Source organism: Thunnus albacares, chromosome 13, assembly GCF_914725855.1.
Source record: "Thunnus albacares chromosome 13, fThuAlb1.1, whole genome shotgun sequence".
In the NCBI taxonomy this organism is placed as follows: Eukaryota; Metazoa; Chordata; class Actinopteri; order Scombriformes; family Scombridae; genus Thunnus; species Thunnus albacares.
The window spans coordinates 9,691,128-9,714,307 of NC_058118.1; the positions used below are offsets into that span (position 1 = coordinate 9,691,128).

Here is a 23,180-nt window from a genome sequence, read left to right on the forward strand (position 1 = left end):
CCCTGCAAGTGAAGCAGAGTTCAAGAAATTGAAAACAGAACCAACAGTAATAGTAGTAAAAACATCATTCAGTGCAGCCAGTTAGACTCAAAGCAGCTCAGCGGCTGTTAAACAGTATCTGACAGTTTAGCTCTCAGGTCCTTGTGACACTCTGAATTAATTCCAACATTGATCACAAAGTGCGTTTGATATCGATCACATGCAGTATGTTTCTATGTGTCTGTATTTGTATGCCATTAGTTGCTTACAAATTTATTCCAGCATTGCTCAGACATCATTACTATTTAATGCACTTAGAGACCCTCAGATATTACTGATGTAAATCAGATCGTCCCCTATCTGTCAAAATCTTGTCCTTATAAGCGAGCATCTATCAGCATTACCCCAAAGCGCAAACACACTGGTATTTATTTGTGTTTGAACTAGTAGTTTCAATTACTTGTGGCAGTGAGGAGAAATTTCACAAATTTTAGTTAACAACATTTCATAAATAGCTGAGTCATATGAAATAAACTGAACACTATCTGATAGATGCAGATAGAGCTGCAACTATTAGTTGATTAATCAATTAGTCGATTGGCAGAAAATTAATCAGCAACTATTCTGATAATAGAATAATTGTTTTAGCCGTAAATAATAATAAACTGAATATCTTGGGGTTTTGTACTGCTGGTTGGACAAATTAAACAATTTGAAAATGTTGCCTTGGACTGTGGGAAATTATAACAGGCATATTTCACTATTTTCTGATATTTTATAGACCAAACAATTCATCAATTAATTGAGAAAAACTGTTTATGTGACACATCTAGTTGTAGTTATATTAAAAAGTTATATTTTTATTCATTTTGTAATATGAGAGGAGATTAAAAACAAAGTTTCTTTTGGCCACTAGTGGGGTCATTGTATTGTTTGTGTCTCCTGCTTTACCAGCATGTGCAAAAGGAATCAAATACACACCTCAGGCTTGGAGGTGACATGATAGATACATGACACATCTGCTGACCGCACAGAGTAGTAATGCAGCTGCTGGCGGAATAATGTGCCAATAAAAAAGGAGAAAGAGACTGCTGATGTAAACAATGCACATTTTGCAACAGTAAAAAATACAAAAAGGCCCTTGCAAATGTTTTATGAGATAGGAAATGCATCTAGTCTGCACACAATTCAGTTTTATGAGAAACACTGAAAGAAAAAAACAAACATGTTTGGTTATGAAGAAAAAACCATGGGGTAGCTTTAATTGTGGAACAAAGATGAAGGGTTTTGTCAAAAATCTGAGGAGTGGAAAATTTACTGCGAGTTCCAAATCACAAAACCCTTACATTTACATTCCTGCAAATGATTCATCAATCATTCAATGAATTGATTTTCTGTTGCAGCCCTTGGACAGAAATCATGTTCAGAAGTACATAGAACTAATCTTTGCACACATTTTCATCTAAAGTAGTGTAATCTTAAACATACAGTATTTTCATCTACAGTAGTGTAATCTTGGACATACAGTATGTTTGTCCTTTGTTCGGCCTTGTCAGAACGCATTCATACTGATAACTGAGGGAGGAATGTGGAAGTGTTTGATGAAGATACTTTCTCTGATTTTCGCTCCGTTTTTAAATTCCGAGCTGTGTTTTGTATGCACTGCTGTAATCACACTGTTTACCTTGTGGCAGCACCGTTTCAGCATTATGCTTCAACTAAAGTTGGAACTGAATTTCAAAGACCATGCTGCATGCTGCATTTGTAGTGACAATCAAGAAGACAGCGATGGTTACCATTACCTCAGAATTACAAATGGTAAGGAGGTGTAACAAATGATTAGCAACATGCCGAGAACACGTTTTTGTTTTTTTTTCTATTCATCAGAGCTTTTCTTTGAGATAGTGGATATAATTGCTTAATTGTTTACTGTGAATAAGAAACACATTTTCCCCCAGTTTAATTGATTTCTTTGTTATAAGGTAGTCTGTTTGGAGTGACACTGTGATACACAATGACTTATGACAGTAATGTCTGTCTGATCCCGTTGTGACAAAAAATGTCACAACATTTTCTCAGATTGTGCTGATGCACATACAGGACTTTGATGATGAGCAGTGGTATTGTCCGTGTCAAATGAAAGCAGAGGAGACTGTGATATATGCATGCAAATGCGATATGTGAGTGTTGTCATGTTTTCATGTTTTCTGTGTAGATGTAAACATTTCTGCTATTTAAGCTGGAGACCCCCCGGACTTGTGCTGAGGTTGTTTCTGCCTTTACCTTCAAATAACACCAACCCCTAAGACTCATGTTGTTGTAGTGCTGTCATCTTATGTGTCCGATAGAAAATAATGCTAATATTTCTGACGCTTTCACTATTGACTCGCAGTTGAATATCCATATTCATTATCAGTCCCTGAACTAACCTTCACCCTTAAATCGAGCATCATCTTTGCTTTTATCAAAAAACCTTTACAAACACCCAGGACATGCTTCCAGAAGAAAATACCATAAAATGTGTCATTTGAGGGCTCAAACTACCCATCTCCCAAAAGAAGTGTTTATCAAACTGGTTAAATGAGGTTAACTTACTGAAAAAGTCAACACAGTAGTTTAGGACATGCCAGGAGCATCATACACTAGCAGGCCACTTGAAGGGTCAATTCACCCAAACACACTTCATCACTTGTGTCTTCTGGCATCAAGCTGTGCAGATCATTTTGGTTAGGTTTCGAGATATCAGCCTCTGAGATTTGTGCTACCACCCCAATATAATTGAGCTGAATTGAATTTTATCTCATGTTCATGGTAATGAAAAATCAATAGTAACATGTCTTTCAAAAAATCTGTGTCTCCATTACTACTTTGTTTTAATCAGGAAATTCCATTCACCTCCAATGTATCGGGCTAGAGGAGTCTCAGAGACTACATATCACTCGAGTTAAGTGAGAAAATGTTTGTTTGCAGTGTGGATGAACCAAACTGCAAACATTAAATGTGCTGTTATACTGAAATGACAACTTAGGCAGGTTTTCTGTGTAACACTGTCAGATATCTTTAGAGTGATGTCAGGGTGGTACATATCTGTGAGTGTAGGCATCAGTATCACTTAGGCTGAGCTAAGGTAGGTAGCTGACATGTCAGTCATGCTGCTGCAGTTCATTTTCAGCTATTGAACCCATGCACAGCTACCTATAAACATACAGCTGTGGAATCATTGTGCTTCTCATTGAAGGCTTCTTGTTAATGTGACAGAGTTCTTCAATCAAAAATACAACCACACATTTCTGCTATATCACTCTGTCCATAAATGAAATAACTAATAGTCCTTCAGAAAAGCTAGAAGTAAAAACTGTACGTTATCAGTGAGTTATGCATAATTGCAACTGCTTTTGAGAAATTTCTACATTAGCCCAAAGAAAACTTAAAAGGATAAACAATGTAATGCACTGCTCTGCTCGGTCTGGATTGCATCTGTGACATGAATCAAAAAATGAAAGTACAGCACACATCAGCAATATAGAACTTGACTTGAATTATCAGACTTCAGAGTTAACATTTATCAGGCTACAAAGAGCTAACTAAAATTGAAATGTATCTTTGAATTAAAATGAGGTACAAAGGGACCGGATCGGACATTAAAGAGCACACTCATTCCCTAGATACTGCAGTTAAAAACGGTTGGACAGCACTGATTTCCAGATAGCTTCAAAAGAAGATTGTAAAGTTTTGTTGAAATGAAGATCCTCGCCTCATGTCGTGGAAGTAGGTGTGAAAAATGTGTCTGTCCTGTTTGGAGCTGACTGACGTTTGCTTTACAGCAAGTGGAACAAACACTGCTTCACCACAATTTGTGCTGCCGAAACAGAAACTAGATACATCTCACTCTGTCCATGATTTTGTTCATGATTTTGCAAACAGAATACAGTCTATTATGATTACCTGAGGAGTTCAAACCATCTGTAGGATAATCATATTTTTTCTTCATGTTTATATACATAGATACCTAATGGATTAGATAGGATGCTGTATTTTTCCTAATTAAACCCAAAACACAGGGGTGAGTATTGCTAGAAACAGAGAAAGCAGGAGCTGACAAGGCATAAGGAACATTACTGTACATTATTCTCGTTTCTATGCAACAGTCTAATTAGCATTAGCTAGCTGATAAATGTGCCATTGTATTATTCAACTTGCAGCGCCCAGGGGAACATCCCAAGATATGCCGCATTAAAAGCATGAGGTGTCTAGTTTGGAGGACCTCACGTGATTAAGGCATTGAAAACCTCAAAGAAGTATCCTATTTGATCACAGCCTTCCAGTGCATTGAACTATTGTCTTTTTTTAAAATCACTCTGGGCTAAGACTATAAACAGTAAAAGGTCCTTGTGTTTACTGTGTATATTGAAATGCAAATGACCCGAAAGAAAATTTTTCATAATAAGTGCAAGTTCAGCTTATGCATTGTATTTTATGTACAATGTAGTCTGTGCCAGTGGTGTTGGCAAATATAGATGAAGAAACACGTAGAGGTCTGAGAAGTGTAGTATTTTCTATTGTGTGGATGATGTATGCATGAATAAGACTCTTGTCTGAGAGGGAAAATGTAATTAGAAAAGAAAATGGTCGTATGCACATGTGCATAATGTATATGAATAAGCTGTAGAAGTGAACATCAAAAGCAGGGCTACACCCCTCATATATTCATATTGTGCTTTCTATTGTTAACCAGTCTTGTATCAGTTCCTTTCATTACACACAAATGAATGCGCAGTTGATTGAGCACACACAACACACACACACGGGAATGCCGTATTCAAACAAAGACTGAGATTCGGGAGCTGGAAGGGAAGAGGCGGAAGTGGAGGGACTTAACCAGGAGCTTCTCTCCGCTCTCCCGTCTTCCTGAGCGACTCGCTGCCTCCACAGCCGTGCCCTCAGAGCCTCCCCTTGCATAAATGACCATTATGGCTCCATTAGGGCTGCTACTAGGAGGTCATTATGCTACACAGAAAAAACAAGGATGAAGATGTTAGTGGGGGTCCCATCAGGGGAGAGAGACTGTGTGAGAGAAAGACATAACACTCAGCAGCTACTCCAGATGTCATGACAGACAAACAGCAATTCGGGTCCAGTGAGTCAGCATCTTAAGTAGTAAAAGAATGGAGGGAAAGGATGATGAAGAAGGGGAGAGAGCAGCAGTAAGTGTAGCAAGGTGAAATGAGGATAGGGGTGAGTAATTTGGGGGTTACTAGTTACCTTATCACTAAAGAGATAAACTATCCAGACTGTTTCTAAGAAAATATTGCTGAGCTCTTTGCTGCAGACAGAAAAGCCATTTTGTCTCTTTCTCCCAACACATTATAATAACCTGTGAGTAACCTTGAGTCACTTTCAAGGTCACACACCAGACTTAAGACCAGTTGATTGGGGACGGCTTGTGCAACTGCCGTGTCCCCAATTGGTAAATTGATACTTTTTGGGTCAGTTGTTAAGGTTAGAGTTAGGGTAAGTCTCCAGAAAATGAATGCAAGTCTATTTAAATATCCCAAGAATGACTTACAGTAAGTAAACGTGTGTGTGTGTGTGTGTGTGTGTGTGTGTGTGTGTGTGTGTGTGTGTGTGTGTGTGTGTATGGGGGGGGGGGAGGTGTTTGGGTAGGTTTGTTGGTGGATTGGTTTTTCCATCTGTTTATCTTGTCTTGTTGCCATATTCTTTTCTTGTCACACGATCGTCTGTGTCAGATCTGTTTCCCCAGCAGATATGATGTTTTGGATAGCACCAAAGGCGTAGGTTTGGTTTTATTTTTTATCCATTTTTACCTGGGAGGCTGCAGCTCACCTGTCTGTGTGACTCTGTGCTGCTCAGGCTGCTGCTGACAGGATATTCATAATGAATTGATGCCTGACAGTCACAAACAAATCAGTTGGACAAGCTGTGGCTAATTTAGCTTATAAATAATGTTCATGTCTTAATATGCAATAATAACTCTGCTCTTGATCCACTCATTGAAAAAGGGAGAGATAGTAAATATTTCTCCCACTAATTTCAAAGATTAATGTTTGGATTGATTATAGAACATTATTATTAACAAAGCTCAACTCTCACTGACACTTTGGTTCTTCTTTAGAAAAGCACCTGATGTCTTAATTTCCTTTTGGGAGGAATTTTTACCAACAGTAATAAAGTTGTTTAATTAAACAGCAAGTCTGAGCAACAATCACATTTTAGCTAACAACACCTAACGCCCAAAATTAAATAGAATATCAAATGATCTTAGTTTTGTCCAGTGAAGTCATTTTAAATTAATGGAATCTAATGGAACATTTAAACTATAAATACTAACTGCTTCAGATTCTCCACCTCACCGACTCCACTACTGCTGCTGTTGCTGCCAGGTTGCAGCTAGTCGATAATGCACAGCTTGAAGTCGAGTATCCCCCATATCCTGCTCTTTCATTCTTTTTCATAATAGCGCACTTTTTCGAAGAAAAACACACAAACCTGGTAACTCTGCAGAGATCTTACCATTAACATTACATGAAGTTAAAGTGGCTACGTTGTTTGAGATAAGTGAAAATATCGATAGGGACAATCCAGCAACACCTTGATATTGGTAGGGACATGTCCCTACTTTCCATACCCAAATCTACGCCCACGGATAGCTCTGAAGAAGCCTCCATCTGAATAACTGAAAATGACATTTCAAAAGCCTTAAATCAGCGTGGAGCAGATTTATCTTTCTGTGTGGATGCAAACGGGACTCAGCCCAGCAGGTGGTTTTGGATTCCACAGCTTCCTATGCTACTGAATATGAAAATCTGCAGGGCAGCCTGGTTGGCATAGCCAGCGGATGAGGGGTTTGGCGGCCATAACTGCCATGTGCGGCCATGTGTGTCCTTGTTGGGTTGTCCTGATTCAAGTTACTTACAGTAGCCCCTTTTCACTGTATGGATAGTACTGCTGGCTGAAATGCTTGTCCTTACCCCCCGTATGATATGTGTGATTCACAGGCAAAGAAACAAGGTCAAGCGACAAATTTGGGACCTTCAGTTCTTGGAAAAAGAAATTAAAGTCAGAAATAAGGTCAGTGTTAGGAATCCAGGACAATCTACTGAAAAGAAAAACTAATGAGCAGAATACATTAAGCTGTTGAATATTTTCAACCAGCATACAGTATAAATGATTTGATAAGTCCATTTGAGAATTGATTAATTCATGTTATTAATACTAAAAATGACAAGATTAAAAAGTTTTTTTTTAAAACTTGGCAATGTTCTCCTCAGATTCAGTGTGAAAGGTGTTACGTGGTGTATGTCTATAGAAGCTGCATGTTGCTCTATACAACTGTAAGTAACAGCGAATAGTAGGCTGTTGACCTGTTGACCCCCCTTTTCCTCTCGGAGAAGAATACAAAGATACAGGGAGCAGCTGTCCTCTCAGCATGTGGCGTATAGGGAAAGAGAGCTGCTGACCTGTGCATTTGGTATGATGGTTACTGCTCCTGAGGGCTGCATGCCCCTATAAACTGGGGCAGAACTAACCAAGCATATGATAAATGCACCAGAGGTCATACCAGGGCATTGGTCTGAAACACCAGTTAGCCTCCCAGGGTTTGGCACCTGTCTGCTGCTGGGAGATGGGAAGGTGCCGACATGGACTATATAGAGCTTTGAACTTTTGAAGCAAAGGTAGCTCCAACAAGATTGGAGGCTCAGGACAGAGTCTCATCCAAAATCGAATTTCTGTATAATATAGACTATATTTTTGAATGTTATGCTACAGGGTGTAGTGACAATGAAAGTCAATCCAATGATAACCTGCAGACTTATTTTTATGAGATTTTCAGACAGAACAAACTAATGAGAAGCAACAAGAGAAGAAAGCTCTGTTTATTAGTGAAAGTGAACATAAGAAAGAACAAGCAAATCTTTTCAGTGTCTTCAATATGTTCTTTTTGATGGTGTTAATGTAAACTCAACACCTGTTGTAGCTCCTTCTCATAGTAAAACCCCTCAGGCCTGGAGGTCTTTTATGTAACAGTTCATCATAGCAAGATGTGATGTCACCCATTGGTTTGCCTTGGAGCCATTTTGAAGTCCAGAGTTGCTGCTTATGGTTGGCACCATCTTTTCAGTTTTGAGTGCATTAGCATTGCAGTATGTTCCCTGTCACGCTCGGGAACACGCCCCACTACCTTGGACCAAAGCGAATGCTAGCTTACTGGGAACACCAAGCGGTGCACGCTTGGGCTAAAATTAGCTACTTTAGCTGAACTGTGCTAACAGGGCAGTTATTGTAATCAAGTAACATTAAACTGTATATACCTTGACAATAGTCCGACTCAGTGCGAGTCCTGGAGCCAGGGAGAGCAGTAGGTGAATGAACTGTCAATCACAGCTGTCAATTAATGCCTACACAGCAGACATCAAAGATACTATAAGTCTTCAAATCTTATTACCAGAGCAAAAATTTCCAAAATGACCAGTACACTTAGCAAGGGCTAAGAATTTAGTGAGACCATAATAAGTTGTTAAAAAAATTAATGACTCAGTATTTCTAGAGAGAAGTTTACACTTTTTGAATGGGAGTCACTTGGAGCCAGCATCTAGCGGCTGTCAGTGGCTTTGCACTTTAAGGTACTTCCACATTTGCTTCAGCCTCAAGCTGTGGTAGTTGCTGCTTGGTATTTACATCCAGCTTCAAAAACTAACTTCAAAAACTCTGCTACTGCAGGTGTAGATGCACATACTGGCATTGCTCTGGAACCTCTGTAGCCTCATGTGGATCCATAGAAGACACCATGATATCAGTGTTGTTCTACAGATGTCACATTACCACCTTATCCCATTGATTACAAGTGTGGAAGATGTCTTTTCAAACTTTCTGTGCAAATGAACTCCCTTCTTGCCGGATATAGCTCATTAATTCATATATGGATGATGATGTAGTTTGGGACACCATGTGCAGTCATCAGCAGGTCCAGAGCTTTCCTAAATGTTCAGACATCTTACATTTCCCTTGTCAGTACAATAACTGCCCCACTTCTTGGCGACAGTACTGGAACAGGTGGGAAAAGTCACTGGCCTGAGGCTGATGGCGAGCCTACCTCTGTCATGGGTGCATGCATTGTGCCCCAAAACACAGATCCCACTGTTAATGTGTTTATTACACTCATGAGTCGTGGCGGCAGCGCACACAGCAGTGCTATCTGTAGAGCAGGTTTCTATTGAACTGGAGTTACACAGCAGATTGTTCTTTAGATCCTGCGACCATCTCACTACAAGTTGGGTGAGCTGTGACCCCAGCAAGTGGTCCCACAGGCCAGAGTGAGTGCTACAGGGCTGGAAGCAGATGGCCCTCCTGATGCCACACTGACTCACAGATTGGCTTTAATTGCCAAGGCTGATCATTAGCCCAATGGGTCTGTGGAGGCCGGGGCACTCCATGAGTCTCAGGCCTTAAAATAGGGCCTGACGAGGAGCGTCGTGATCTCATACACTTGAATGACCATGCCCAACGCATCTCGCTCTCACACACTCGGACACTCATGCACACATAGGCACAAAACTGACACAATCAAAGAGTCTTCAAAGCTTCATAGAAGGCAAAGGAGGTGGAGGGACTTTACCAGGGGCCTCTCTCTGCGTTCCTGTCTGTCTCTGTCTCCACAGAAAAGCTGACTACACACACACACACACACACACACATACAGGCTCTCTGAGCTCCCCAGGCCATGACCGTGTTCCCAGTGACAGCAGTGAATGTGCTGCTCTGACGTCAGTGGACAGCACTGTATGTCACACCCTGTCTACTTCTGTGTGTTCAGTCATAGAGCTCGACTGCTCCCAGATCAGCTCTACTCTCCATTAACCGCCCTAAAATGTGTTTCATGTACATGTGCCTTGCTGTCAGAGGGAGACACTATACGCTACCACTGTACTACTGTATGTGTTTTCACCGGCTGAATTCAACAGGTGCAGCAGCACTCCACAAACAGTGGTTCTCTTTGTTATTGTTGTGTGGTGTAATTGTATTCTCTATGTAGATGCAGCATGTACTGGTCTGTCTGCATGCTCACATTCTCACAAGTTAGGTCACGTGCACATGCACGTGTGCCTCCTCGGGTGTGCAAGCACCTGTCTGCAAAAACTAGCTACTGCACTCTGACACAGGGAGAGCTAAAAGCTGGCTATTTCCTGAAACTGGGAGAGATGGCTCACCTCATTTGCCCAGGTCTTAACTCACCCCAGGACAGCAGGCACATCCTCACACACTGAAGCAGGCAAACAGTCTGCCATGGAGACCGGCAGTCTAGGTTCCTGTGGTGGGGAAGATGAGCTGCTGTAAGAGGCAGAGTGGCAACGCTAAAGCTCATTATGTCTCGATTGTTGAGCTGCTGGTCTAGAAATGAATCTTGAGCTGCCCTGCCTCGTACATGGCTGCCACCTTTGGACACTGCTGGAGACTAGCAGGAGAAAAGAAAAGGAACACAGAGACATGGAAATAGGCAGAGGAGTGCAATATCTGTGTCTGTAGCCCCTTTTATACAGAATATTGCTGTAAAGAAGACCCGTCATTATTCTGGCTTTTGCTTTTTTACACTGAACCAAACAAAACCGGCATAATGCTGCCCTCGTGTGTGATTTTAGAAAGTACGCTGGTGTTCCAGAATCAGAGGCGTGACGTGTAACACAACAGCATCGGTGTCTAGCATGTATTGTCCCACCGTGCCGGCTGTCCCTTTTACACAGACGTCGATCTGGCAATGTGACTACCTCCGCTGCCGGCTTAATGGCGGAACAACAATGCCCCCCCAATTCCATGTTGGCACCTTTTATACAGAACGGTGAGGTGGAATAACGGCGCAACAGTCCCGCCTTGAAGAGACTGTGTAAAAGGGGCTTGTGAGACCGTACTCTGTGTCTACTGGCTGTTGTTTTGATGCCACCCACTGTTCGAGAGCTCCAGGCCCAGCAAGTTTGGTACTTGCTAGGTCTCTACCCAGCTGCCCCCTCCTTTCCCTCTATCCTTCCATCCCTCCCTCCTGCTGACTGTGCTAATAGCTCTCCAGTTGCTCCCATCACTCTTTCCCTAGTGCATGGACATGTGCATATAAACACACACACATATGCAAATATTCATAATCATAGCACACAGCCCTCTGCATACCTACACTCTACGTTGAAACATTGTTTACAGCTCTAGTAATCAAGTGGAAGCCAATGTTGCAGTGCTATTTTTGGGTCATGCCACATTTTACCCTACTTGCCCCTGGTATCTGGAGCAGTGCTAGATTGTGTAACAGCAGTGCATGGAGCTGACAAAAATATAATGAAGTCTGTAAGGGCTTTGACTCGGCTATAAAATCATGCTCATGAAATAGTGTCTGCAAAGCTGCTGCTTATTATTATTATTATTATTATCATTATTATTATTATTACTAGCATTAACACATTTTATTTTCACTCATTTTCATTAATCATTCTGCAAAAGCAAGTTCAACTCGCTTTGGGAAACTCACTGATCAGTGCATATCCACAAACACATATTTTAACTTGAATGGTGAAATGACACTTAATGCACTCACTTTCATTTGAGCAAACCTGAAATTACCCCCCTTCATCATTCATCTGTCCCCTCCACAACCACCCTCAGAAGTGGGAGATGGGCATTAAAATGCATACAAAATTAAGGCTGTTTACTTGGACACTAATGAGAGGAGGCTTAAGTAGTCCAGTTTAATTAGTATGATTGGCTCCATGGGGACCACACGGGCAGGGCCATAACAAGTGATTCACTGGGAGCTCACAGGACCTTTTCATACTCTCTGAGTGTCCGGAGTGATGTCGGAGGAGAATGCACTGCAGAGACATGTTGCCTTTACTGATCCCAGGTTGGAAAGAAGCACTGCAGTTAAATGCACTGAAGCAGACCATTACATAAGCACCACTGCAAGGTCAGACATCTGTGTCCTCCCTGTCTGTCTCTCTCTATTTAAGTCACCATCATAAACTGCCTTGGTATTAGGGTTGCAAACCGAGACCCTGTCCCATTCAGAAACCAGTTTCACTGTTTCCAGAGCCAAATCAATTAAAATGTTTATACCTTATCTATCCTGGCAGAAACTTCTCTTTTTGAAATGCCTTTTTTTTTCACACGTCTTATTGTTTCCCCCCTCCATTTCTTCATTTTTAACAACTGTGTGTGAGTGACTGAGAGTTATATTGATTCTTGTGTGGAAGTAGAATGTGTTAAGATGAATTCTGCAGCAGAGGAGAAGTTTCCTTTCTACTGAAGTGCATGGGAAGGAGTATAAAGAAGAGGTCGAAAGTGCGGCTACACTTCAATAAAGAGTCTAGTTTGTCCTCTTTGATGCTATGCTGCCATGCACTTCAGCTACAAAGAACCTGCGCTCTTGTCACTGAGAACTGAAGTAAAAGACACTGAGCTTTGCCTGAGCTCACTACACAACATCACAGTCACTCACACACAGTGTACAGCTGTGTGATGTGAGTGCTGGATTTGCAGTTTTGGAGGCTGGAATTATTACAAAGTTAAGGGTATTGTGAGCAACATTATACTAGAAGGTATAACATAAAGTATGAATAAAAGTATTTTTTATTGATTTTAAAGTATACCTAATTTAGTGATACAAACATCTATTAAGGTAATAGTACAGCAGTCTGCAATCCTAATTCATTACGCCAGTTTTGATAAGCAACATTTGCGTATGGAGACTGCTCTTCAACTAAAGGGTTGTGGTTCGAGCCCCCTTGTCAGCAAGAATCCACCCTGCTGAAGTGTCCTTGAGCAAATCACTCAGTTCCTACTAGCTCCAGTAGGCCTGCTGTAGTTCACCTTCACCTCACCTCTGACATTCCTGTGGAGAGAGACGTGTGCGATTTCTCTACATGACTCACTAGAGTCACATTGTGTTTATCATCGTGTTTACAGCGCACACTGCTCTCCTGAGCAGGCAGATGCATGTTTGTGTGGAGTATGAATTCAGAATACTTAGCAATTTATAAATTGCCATCCGACCTCTTCAATGTGTAACGGTTAGAGCGGATAAGATGATGTGTCAAACTAATTTTAGTACATGATTATGTCTTGTGAAGGGACAGAGCAGGATTTTTGTCCTGTGTGATTCTAAAAGGGTTTCCTAGTTGAAATTTCACCAAATATATCTCCTTCCTGGCCTCATCATTTTGTTCAAAGGTGTAAGATTATGTGTGCAATTACCACCATAAAGCCAGGCTTTGCTGAGCTCTAGCCCACTCCACTTCTGTAATTGACTTTTTCTCTTCCCAATCAGAAGCCACAAAGTCTTAATGGCAAAGGATCAGTGCACCAAATGGTTTCATTACATAGAGAAACCTTTAGCTTTGGCCAAAAAAGATCCAAAAGGAAACACACAGAAACAGACAAAGCCACAACCCAAACATATACACATAGTGAGGTCATGCATGATCATATGTTGACTATTCTTATCATACTTTACAGAGGTTGGGGGTTTGGTGTTGTAGAGCCAACATCTTTGCCCCATACTGTATTTAGAGCATTACCAACATTATTACCATACATACACCTAAGGTCTTGTGGTCAGCTCTTGTGGAAAAACGTTGTGCAGTTGAGTACTTGACGCCAGCAGCTGGTATGGTGACCAACACATCAATCCATTTCTCAGCAACAGTTGGTAATGAGACTGGGATGTTTTTTGTGGCTGTATATGTAGTATTACTTCATCCAAGAAGACTTGTATTCATACTGTACAGCAGTGTTTTTTATAGTTGTTGCATTTATATTCCTTTAATGGTAACTCCATTGCTAAAATATACTTTAATAGTAGTAAACTTTGACGTTTCAGTGATATTTAGAGTGTGTAGTTTCTATCTTAGCTTGTGTCACAAAGTCATTGGCAGTGTAGCAGTTTTTTCAGTTTAAGTGGGATATTGCTATAGATAGACTACACCATTTATATGATCTGTTCATGAACATTGCATAGCATTGCATAAAGCAAGACTGACTTCCCAAGTTTACATGATTTGCATAACAGTCTAGTTGATGTACAAAAGGACAGATGGGAAAACAACGGAATAAAATATTAGTACGGATGAATTTATTCATGTATGTGTTTCAGATATTATAAGATGAAAGAACTGTTGTACCGATGCACTGTTTAATTTTGGGGGTTTTTTAGTTTCATTTTTCCATGAGCACTACTCCAGCCATTCAAACAAACCGTTTGGCATCCTGTTCACTGTGTGACCTTTATGGCACGTGCACAGAATCCAAACACTGAAAAAAAAAAACCAGACGTACACATGGCAAGATTAATTTGAATGATTGACAAGCAACCCAGCTCTGTTAATCAAGTTATGCTTACTCTGATTAGGACCTTAATGTGAGTAAGATAACCTGGTTAAGGTGTTTACATGAGAGTTGCAATAATATGCGTATTGCATTAGTCTGGTTATAATTGAATTATTGGCGTGCATGTAAACGCTCTTTCTCTCTCTCTCACTGGCTCATTCCCAGACACCGGTTTCTATTTTATGTGAGGGAAATCTCTATGTGTACTGTAGGTCTCCGTTGATCAGAGGAGAGGTGAGACATGAGCATGTGTGCAGCAGTTCATATGAAAGCCACCTGGCTCTCTTCAGCTCTGTGATTTATGGCTTTGATAACAACAACCCAGAGATGCTTTCAACAACAACAAAGTAGCGCTGAAGGATGACAACAATGGGACACTTGTCAGTCTGAAGATGAAAAGATGTCTTGCTATAGGTGGCTGTCTCTTTTGTAACTTTGATATATATTTTTTTTCTTTTTGTTTATTCGTCTCTATGTGTTTCTCTATATCTTATCAAAGGTTATTGATGAAGCAAAATGTGAAGTGGAGTCAGTTTTCCATCTCTGACAGACTGCCTCCCTCCTCCTGTGAGAAGGCGGCAGTGTGCTTCACTGCCTCTGCTATGACTTATCAACAGACTTATTTCCGCTGGCTTGTCCTTCTTACTGTCATACAGTGACAGGAAAAAAATGTGCACCTCCTCTATGATTTCTTTTCTTCTCACATTTTTCACACTGAATTTCCTCTTTTTGTTGGTTCATATGAACTATTCAGTCCAATGGTAAAACACAACATGGTTTTTGAATTCTAACATTTAAAATATCAAAATGAATAAATACATTTTTATAAAATATATATTAGTAGCAGAGTTAGCAAATACTGTAACAAAATTCATCTGCCCAGCTAAGTTTTAGGTTCTAGCATTTTTACTTATTTTCACTAAGATTAATCCGCTATATTTCAGAGGGGAAACGCTACTTACATTTAACTCATGTGACAACTGAATTTACTGGATACTTTGCATATTAAATGTAAGACTTAACATGCAAAAAAAGTAGTGTAAATGCCATCCAAAATTAAAATACAACTTACAAATCAATAATTTAATGCGCTTAGAGGGATCATTATAAGGAGTTTTTCTACCACTCTACAAAAAAATACGTAACGTTAGATATGTTATTCATATTGTATAAACATTATTCCTTTGTAGTTACCATACAAGACTTGCACTGATTTATTGTGTAGTAGAATACTGTAGCACATTATTGTAGGTGTGGTTATTATATTTTATCTGAGTACAATATAATCTCATTCCTTGACATATTTGTATTGAACAAAAACCCCTCACAAAATTCCACGAGAATGAATTGGACACTCATGTCCTGGCCTCATTTCTCCCTCAATTTCTCATTCTCTTTGTCTTCCTTTTCTACTGATGTGGCTGCTGTCCTCCTCTGTTCATCTGTCTTACTCATCTCTGCTCTTTACTGTTCATCTGTCTCACTCCTTCTGTCTGCCCCCAAAATCGACTCTAGCTGCAGGCTGAAAGGCTTGTTTCACCGTTCACCAGCCTCCCTCCCACACCAAGCAACTGTGTTAACCAGCTTAGCATGCAAACTCTGTTAGCCAGCAAGCTAATTCTGGTTAACTGCACTCCGAAGACAAAATTAAATGTAATAAGTAGACCATCGATATTTTTTTCTAGCTTGGTATAATGTTAAGCTAGAATCATGGTTAACAAAAAACCTTGATTTAATTTTGATATATATTACTTATTTCCTCAAGACATAATGTGTGTAATATGTCTTCGCTCAACTCAGAGTCTTAGTGTAGTACTAGTAGTGTTAATTTTCAGTTTCCATAGGGTCTCCATAAAAATATCAGCTGTCCCTGGGCTCCCGCTGTGCATTAGATAGTTGACAGTCTTCTTATAGCAGAAATGAGTGGAGTGCTCTGTGACTGATGGAGCTCCTTTGTCAATGACGGGTGAGCTGCTGCTGGCAGTTTTGGGCCAAAGAACAGTACAGATTGCATTAACATCAGTCAAGCTGTTGTCAGACTGGTAGGACATAAATAGGACCTTATTGATGCATAATGCAACAACTTTTCATTGTGACGTTTTCTGAGTAATAGGATCAGAAAGCGAGTCTGTGGTGGAGGAAGGCAGTATGCCAAGAAATATCTGCAGAGAATTTTGAGAAATAGTGCATCAGGGGAAAAAATCAGATGTAATGTTCAGAGAAGTGCATGTTTTCAGTTTGTAGGGGTCAGTAGGTAACAGCTGGCCTGGCTTTGTCACCTTCCTCCAGGGTTGAACGTGGGTTGAAAGAGAACTTCATTTGAAGCCTGGATGGCTAGAATTTATACATTTCTTCCTCTGCGACTCCCAGTAGTATCAAAAAAGACATTGTCAGTGTCAATAAAGCATGTAAAATGTTAAGCTTTGAGTTGTGATGATGTTCAGTCCAGCATAATAAATGAAGTACACATACTCTTATGACTAATTGACTCACAGTACAAAGCACGGTGACTGACTGTTTTGGTAATCCTTTTGTTAAAAGCATGCATTTCAACTGCAGAGCAGCTTAAAAATGCGGTGACATTAGGAGGAAGACATCATCAGTAGTTATGATAGGGGACTGGCATAAATTTGACCAATCACATCACCCCCTTTTCTCTTCTTTATGAGCAGTGTGTAATTCAGCAAAGTGCTTTGACAGTTTTGTAATAGAGAAAACAAAGCTTTTGACCTGGGCTGTGCAGGCAAGCGGTGCAAGCAAAAAATCCCAGGAAATCTTGACATAAAAATTGCACTGTTCTGTTTGATCACCACTGACACTGCCCCTACTGTGTCTCTCCTACTTCAGTACAGTCAAGTTCACAGAGACTCAAAAAAAATGCAGGTGCAGATAAGAAAAAAAACAGCTTGCACCCAAGGAAAATGCCACTTTATTGGCATAAATCCCTGGTATATGCAATGAAAATAGAGTCTTACAGTATGTGTGCTCTGGATGCACATTATGCTCCTTCAGCACAGAGCTAACAACACCATGAATTGGGCATATCATTTTAACCTGTTTGACAAATGAAAAGTTACTTTGGCTAATGGTTTATTTTAGAAAACAAGGTATATTGGTACAGTATGGTATATAGGGTAACAATTGGATCTATTTCTGAATGTTGCTCAATATTGGCAAACAGTTGCATGGATAGAAAAATAAAATCATAAGGCTTATTTTAATCACAAAAGCAGACCAACTAGCGGAAAGTAGCAGGTCTTGAACACATGGACTGTGTGGGCGTTTCCAAGCACACCTGCTATTTTGGTTCATCTATGTCCAACAGTGCAAAGTGCAATAAGGATGAGTGCAATGGAATACAGATCAGAGGGTGTGTTGAATAAAAATAATAATGACATTATTAGCCTTATTAGTCACATTATTGGTGTAATAGCACTGAATTAACTGTGCCAATCACAGTGAAGCATGACAACAATAGCTCACCAGATGAAGAAACGGCTTCACCAGGAAGTCATATTGTTGTCTGAAGGTGCAATGTTGCACAATGTGAAGCCCACACCATTTTCTACAATAGTGATAGAAACAAATAATTAGAAATAGTTTGGTGAAGCCATTTATATGGTTGCGTCAATCTGACAGTATTTCAGTCATTATTCTATATCTCAGGTCATAATTGGTCACATCATATTGTAATTGATGCACTCTTGGGCAGCACTTCTTAAACCAGAGGCTGCAGATTTCTGCATTTGCTCCAAGTATTTATTTAACTCATGTTGAGACCAAAACCGTGCAGTACCAGGGTGATTTTGCAACAGAAACAGGCGTGGTTCTGAGATGTCTATTCTCAGTGCAGTGTGTAATTCCAAGTTTCCAACAAAATACCAACACTTTGAATGAAACTCCCACCTGTGCACCATGTGTGATGCACTGTGCACCAAAATACCACAAGAATTTTAAGTTTAGGAAAATACCAGAATGTTGGAGCACTCCTAGTGCCAGTCGTTGAGCTGCCATGAACATAGGACCCTTGATGTCAAAGCTGTAGGGGTTAGCAAGGATCCACACTCCATAGAAAACAAAGTGAGTTAAAGCTGTTTGAAGGGAGGGTAAAGAGTCACTACATAGAAAAACCTCCAGCCGGAACATTTCTGTTTAATTTGGAACTGCTCTTGTTGTGAATATGAATATTAGTATTTAATTTTTGATGTTGTTTGTGTAGAGAAAATGTAGTTCTTTTGCTTGGAAAGAGGGTGAAATGTCTGATTCGTGACAGTCCCCATCTTTCTTTAGGTCTAATCTTCCTTCCTTTCTGTGTGCACTCCTGAAGAAGGCTGAATTTCTGTGCTGCAGGCTTGAGGAGAGAAAGCTGAGGACAGTTCCCCGGAGTCCGGACACCAAGGCCCCCGGGCCTCCACAGCTCATAAACAGATGTGTCCTTGTCCCCAGCCAAGCGCAGCCACTCAAGTGGCAAAGCAGGGGCCCAATAATTGTGAAGAATTGAAAGCTAAATATTGGCTTTATCTCCTCAGTAATAAAAGGGCCATGAAATTGATTTAATGCTGCAGCGCTTCTCTTGGGTGGCTTCTTACAGCGTGAGCACAAAACAATGAGCAGCAGCCATCTATTAATTAACCCACCTAATCCTGCAAAGTTAATCTCTCACCACAACTTTGCCCGCAACTAACTTCCAAGCCAGTGGGTCTATTGGGGGTGTCATGACAATGGCAGCTAGGGGAAGATAGATTCAGCACTTAGGAAAGGAGAGAGAGAGAGAAGCAAAAAGAGGTGAAGAGTGCTGCAACACTGTTCCGCACAGCAACCATGGGGACACTGTAAGTGGAAATACAAGGGTGCATGGCCATCATTAGCATAGTATCAGAGTTGATTTGTGTTTTTGTGAAAAGAGGCAGAGAATATCATTTTAGCTGTTGGAATCCGTTCCTGGTGTGGTTCGGCTGCAGTGGCATAAATGCGGCTGATTTTTAGTAGCCTTTTTTATCGTCTTTTTGTGATTCTTTTTCTCCTGTCACCATGCCGCCTTAGTCCCTTATTCTCTCCTGAGCTGTTAGATAGTTGAGGGAAAAGCGGCATTTCTTTCTGTTCTTCACCTGCCTGCCAGTCGCAGCATGGTGGCACCTCACACCCAACAAGCACATTCATGGTCATATTGTGTCGACAGAGTTGTGAATTACCTCCTTCTCAGCCGACTAATGAAAAGCTATGTGTTTTTCTCTTCGGCTGCGGCTCATCTGACCCTGCCCTCTCACCTCCTCCCCCCTCCCTCCCTTTCATCAGTCTTTTGTGCGAGCCCCTCTTCGTGGAATAGCACTACAAGCCTGGCTCGGAAAATAGGTCACCCGCTGGTGCTCCTCTCACCTCCACAGCATTCAAAAAATAATCCTCTAAGGTGTCTTGTGCTATTTTATAATGTCTAAACCACTAGTTTCCAGAATATGGCCAAAACATAGAAGAAACACACATACATATATGCACACACACACACACACACCCACACACACACTCATTCACTCAGTTAAAAAATCAAGAAAAACTCAAATTGAGGGAATTTGGAGATCTTTTTTTTTTTTTTTTGCTAGTGAGGAAAGCATTTCCTGTGGAGATAATTTTAGGAGGCTGATTAGGCATAGACGGTGTTGAGCCCAGAGTGAGGAATCTCATCACCACCACTAATGACATGCCATTCCTGTGCTGAGAGAAGAGCCCGGGCCCTGGGCATGGACTAGCCTCTGTCAGCCACCTCTAGCTACTGTGTTCATTAAGGCCAACAATGTAATTACAATTCACAGATACTGCGTCGGCTTAATTACAGACTGATTATTAGGCTGATATTTGTTGGAATAATTAGACCCTAAAGAAGTGGATTTATATGTGCATGGTATTAAAGCCTCTGGAAATTTGGCTTGAAATAGTAAAAATGCACATACGATATCAAAGTTGAGTGTCTCATTAAGCATCTACAAAAATCTGAGTGAAAATAAATGTTCATAAGTGTTAGAAACCTAGTTCCAAAACTGTTTGTTTTGCTTCTCAAACAGCTTCTCAGGATCGTGGAGGCGTGATCAGATCATGCTTGATTGACAGCTCTCTTTCAGCTCAAGTACCATTTTATTTTCCATTCAATCACTAAAACATTTTGCTGCCATGGAATAAACTACCAAATCTATCAAATGAACCCTACTTGGTTAGAAAGCTTGACAAATCGACTAAACTAGCAAATTAGTTTAGACCACCCAAATCTGTGTTTTTATATAACTATACCTCCCAGAGTGTGGCACTAATCATTTTAGCATTTTCCATTCACTTACATGAAACAGTTAGCATTAGCTTTTCTATTCAAGACTTTTGAGCTTATTATTAAAACCCCCAATAGTCTGCTAGTTATCTTGGCTAATCAGCTAACTTGCAGACTAGGGTTGACCATACATCTGTGTTTTTATTGAACTATACCTCCCAAACTAAGAAGCTAAGTGTTTTAGCATCTTTCATTCAATTACATGAAAGGGTTAGCATTAGCTTTTCTATGGTACACTTTTGAGCTACTTATCAACAGATTTGGGTGGTGTACCCCAGTCTGCTAGTTAGCTTAACACAGTAGCTTTCAAACCATGTTAGGCTAATTTGAATGCTCACTCTAGCTAAAAGCAAAGAAAACTACAGTGTAGTGTTTTCCCACAGGGGAAACAATAGGAGGTGTTGTAAAGTCAGCTTGGCGAGATAGCCCACATCAATCATCTTTCTCCTAAATATTATTGGGCACACATTTATTACATAATTAATGTCCTGGCTTTGCCACGCCTAACTGCAACCCAGTAACAAGGGAAGGGAGAGACACTTTCTAAAGAATTACATATGTATGGTATGTCAAAGGCTATAATCTCATACTTTTTAGGTGTTTACTATATACACATTAGATCCCAAACTACATTATTAAGAGACAATCATGGCTTTGCCTTTCCAGGGGCTTTAAGGACTTTATTTTATTAGTGCATCATAAACTGAAAATTTAGGCAGATTTAGAGCTTTAAAAATCTCAGCATCGGAGTACTATAAATGTTTACATATGAATGTTTACAGGTAAAGAGACTTTCTACCAGTTTGAAATCTTTTCTGAATGACAAGTCATTCAACAGATGTCTCCATCTGATTGCAGGAAGTGTAAAACTACTGTATGTCTTCTACTTGAATAGCCCATCGAAAAAATGTGACATACTTTGCCTCTTGGATTACAATGGGTGATTCTGAATCCATAGAAGCTCCCAGTAATTGGGAGCACTCCCGAACAAAATGCAGGGACAGTCTCCAGAGGTAGCGCTATTATGCCCATGTCTATGCAGCTCAGATGTGGCTATAATCTTTCATCCAAAGCATGTGACATAAACACCCCCCAGAGCCAAATTCTTTCACTAATATAATCAGGGACTTAGTGAATTGCGAACCCAATTTACTCACAGTTTTATAGATGAATAAGAATTTGCACCTTTTCAGTCCAACAGAATTCTACTATGAAAGGAAAATTCAGAGGATGCACATATCATACCAAGTATATATCACAATGTTATCATTCTACAGTAAGTTACTATACAGTATATAGTATATATAGAATTTTCAAATTATAAAATATAAATTGTTTTTTGTTCTGTTTTTATATCATTTGATATTTGCCTTATGATGATCACTGATGTCTTTACACACCTGTGCAAACAATACACCATGCATTGTTTGAAAATAATAGTAATCAATGAAAAGGGAAATTGGATAATTAGCAAGGTTTTCAGTAGTGTGTAAATCAAAGAAAAATCATATTTGAACATATTTTCTGCATGTATCATACATATTTTGTCTGCATGAGTCCTTAACCCATGAATGCAAGAACCCTACCAGAACATGTGATCCATTATGAATTTTAACACATATATAAGATTAGATTTTTCAGGAATTGAAGTGCTGAATCATTTAATCAGGTCATGATCATGGCAAGTACTTGGAAGATGCACTTAAGTCATTTATTTTAATTTTTTTACTTCTTCACAGACATTCTGAGAATACTTAGAACATTTCTAGCAAGGTGGAAGCTAGCTTAGGAGTGATTTAGGAAAATTCTCAGAGCAACTCTGGGACTCACCCCATTGCTAGGTATGACATATTTTCTTAAAATGTGATTGGTTGATCAAAAAAAAAAGAGAGAAAGAAAAATGCACTCTCAGTGGTCTGAGCATAGAATCGACAATGAAATCAATAAGGCCTAATCATAGAATTCAGTCTCTATTAAGACATGGTGTAATTATAAATACTATTTTATGTAATGAACATCTCTGTTGAATAAATTGTGAGCTGCACTTTAAAAGAAGCCTTCGAAATGTTTGAAAACACAGGCCTACTTGTGCAGTAGCCTGTTCACATGCTGATAGTTTATTTTTTCTATATATTTTTTATAGACATTTATTTATCATGCTGGTAATTTTAGTACTTAATCTATTTGATATTCAATATCAATTTCTGTGATTGCTGGCCAGTCTATATAAGTAGCAGCGTTGGTTGGCATATAAATCTTTTTTTCCAACTGCCAGCAAATTCCAAATTTTTGCAGTTGCCAAATGTCTTAGTGTTGTGACCACTTTCATTTCTGGCGTTATAGTGTTATTGCATTGGGTGGAAGATGTGAGCGTATCTCTAATGAGATCGGCCACAAACATTATCCTGCACGATCTAATCTGTAGCGTTTCATTAACTCACTGTCATTCAGCGTTTGGAGAATATTTCTCCTGCCTCTTTGTCTTTCCACCATTTTCTCCTCTGCTTAA

The 23,180-nt window shown here is 40.0% G+C and overlaps 1 protein-coding gene across 13 annotated transcripts in view; it reads left to right on the forward strand.

The window, feature by feature from the left end:
- Window positions 1–23,180, forward strand: part of msi2b (musashi RNA-binding protein 2b) — a 260,618-nt gene that overhangs the window by 211,882 nt on the left and 25,556 nt on the right. The gene's annotated exons all lie outside the window — the stretch shown is intronic.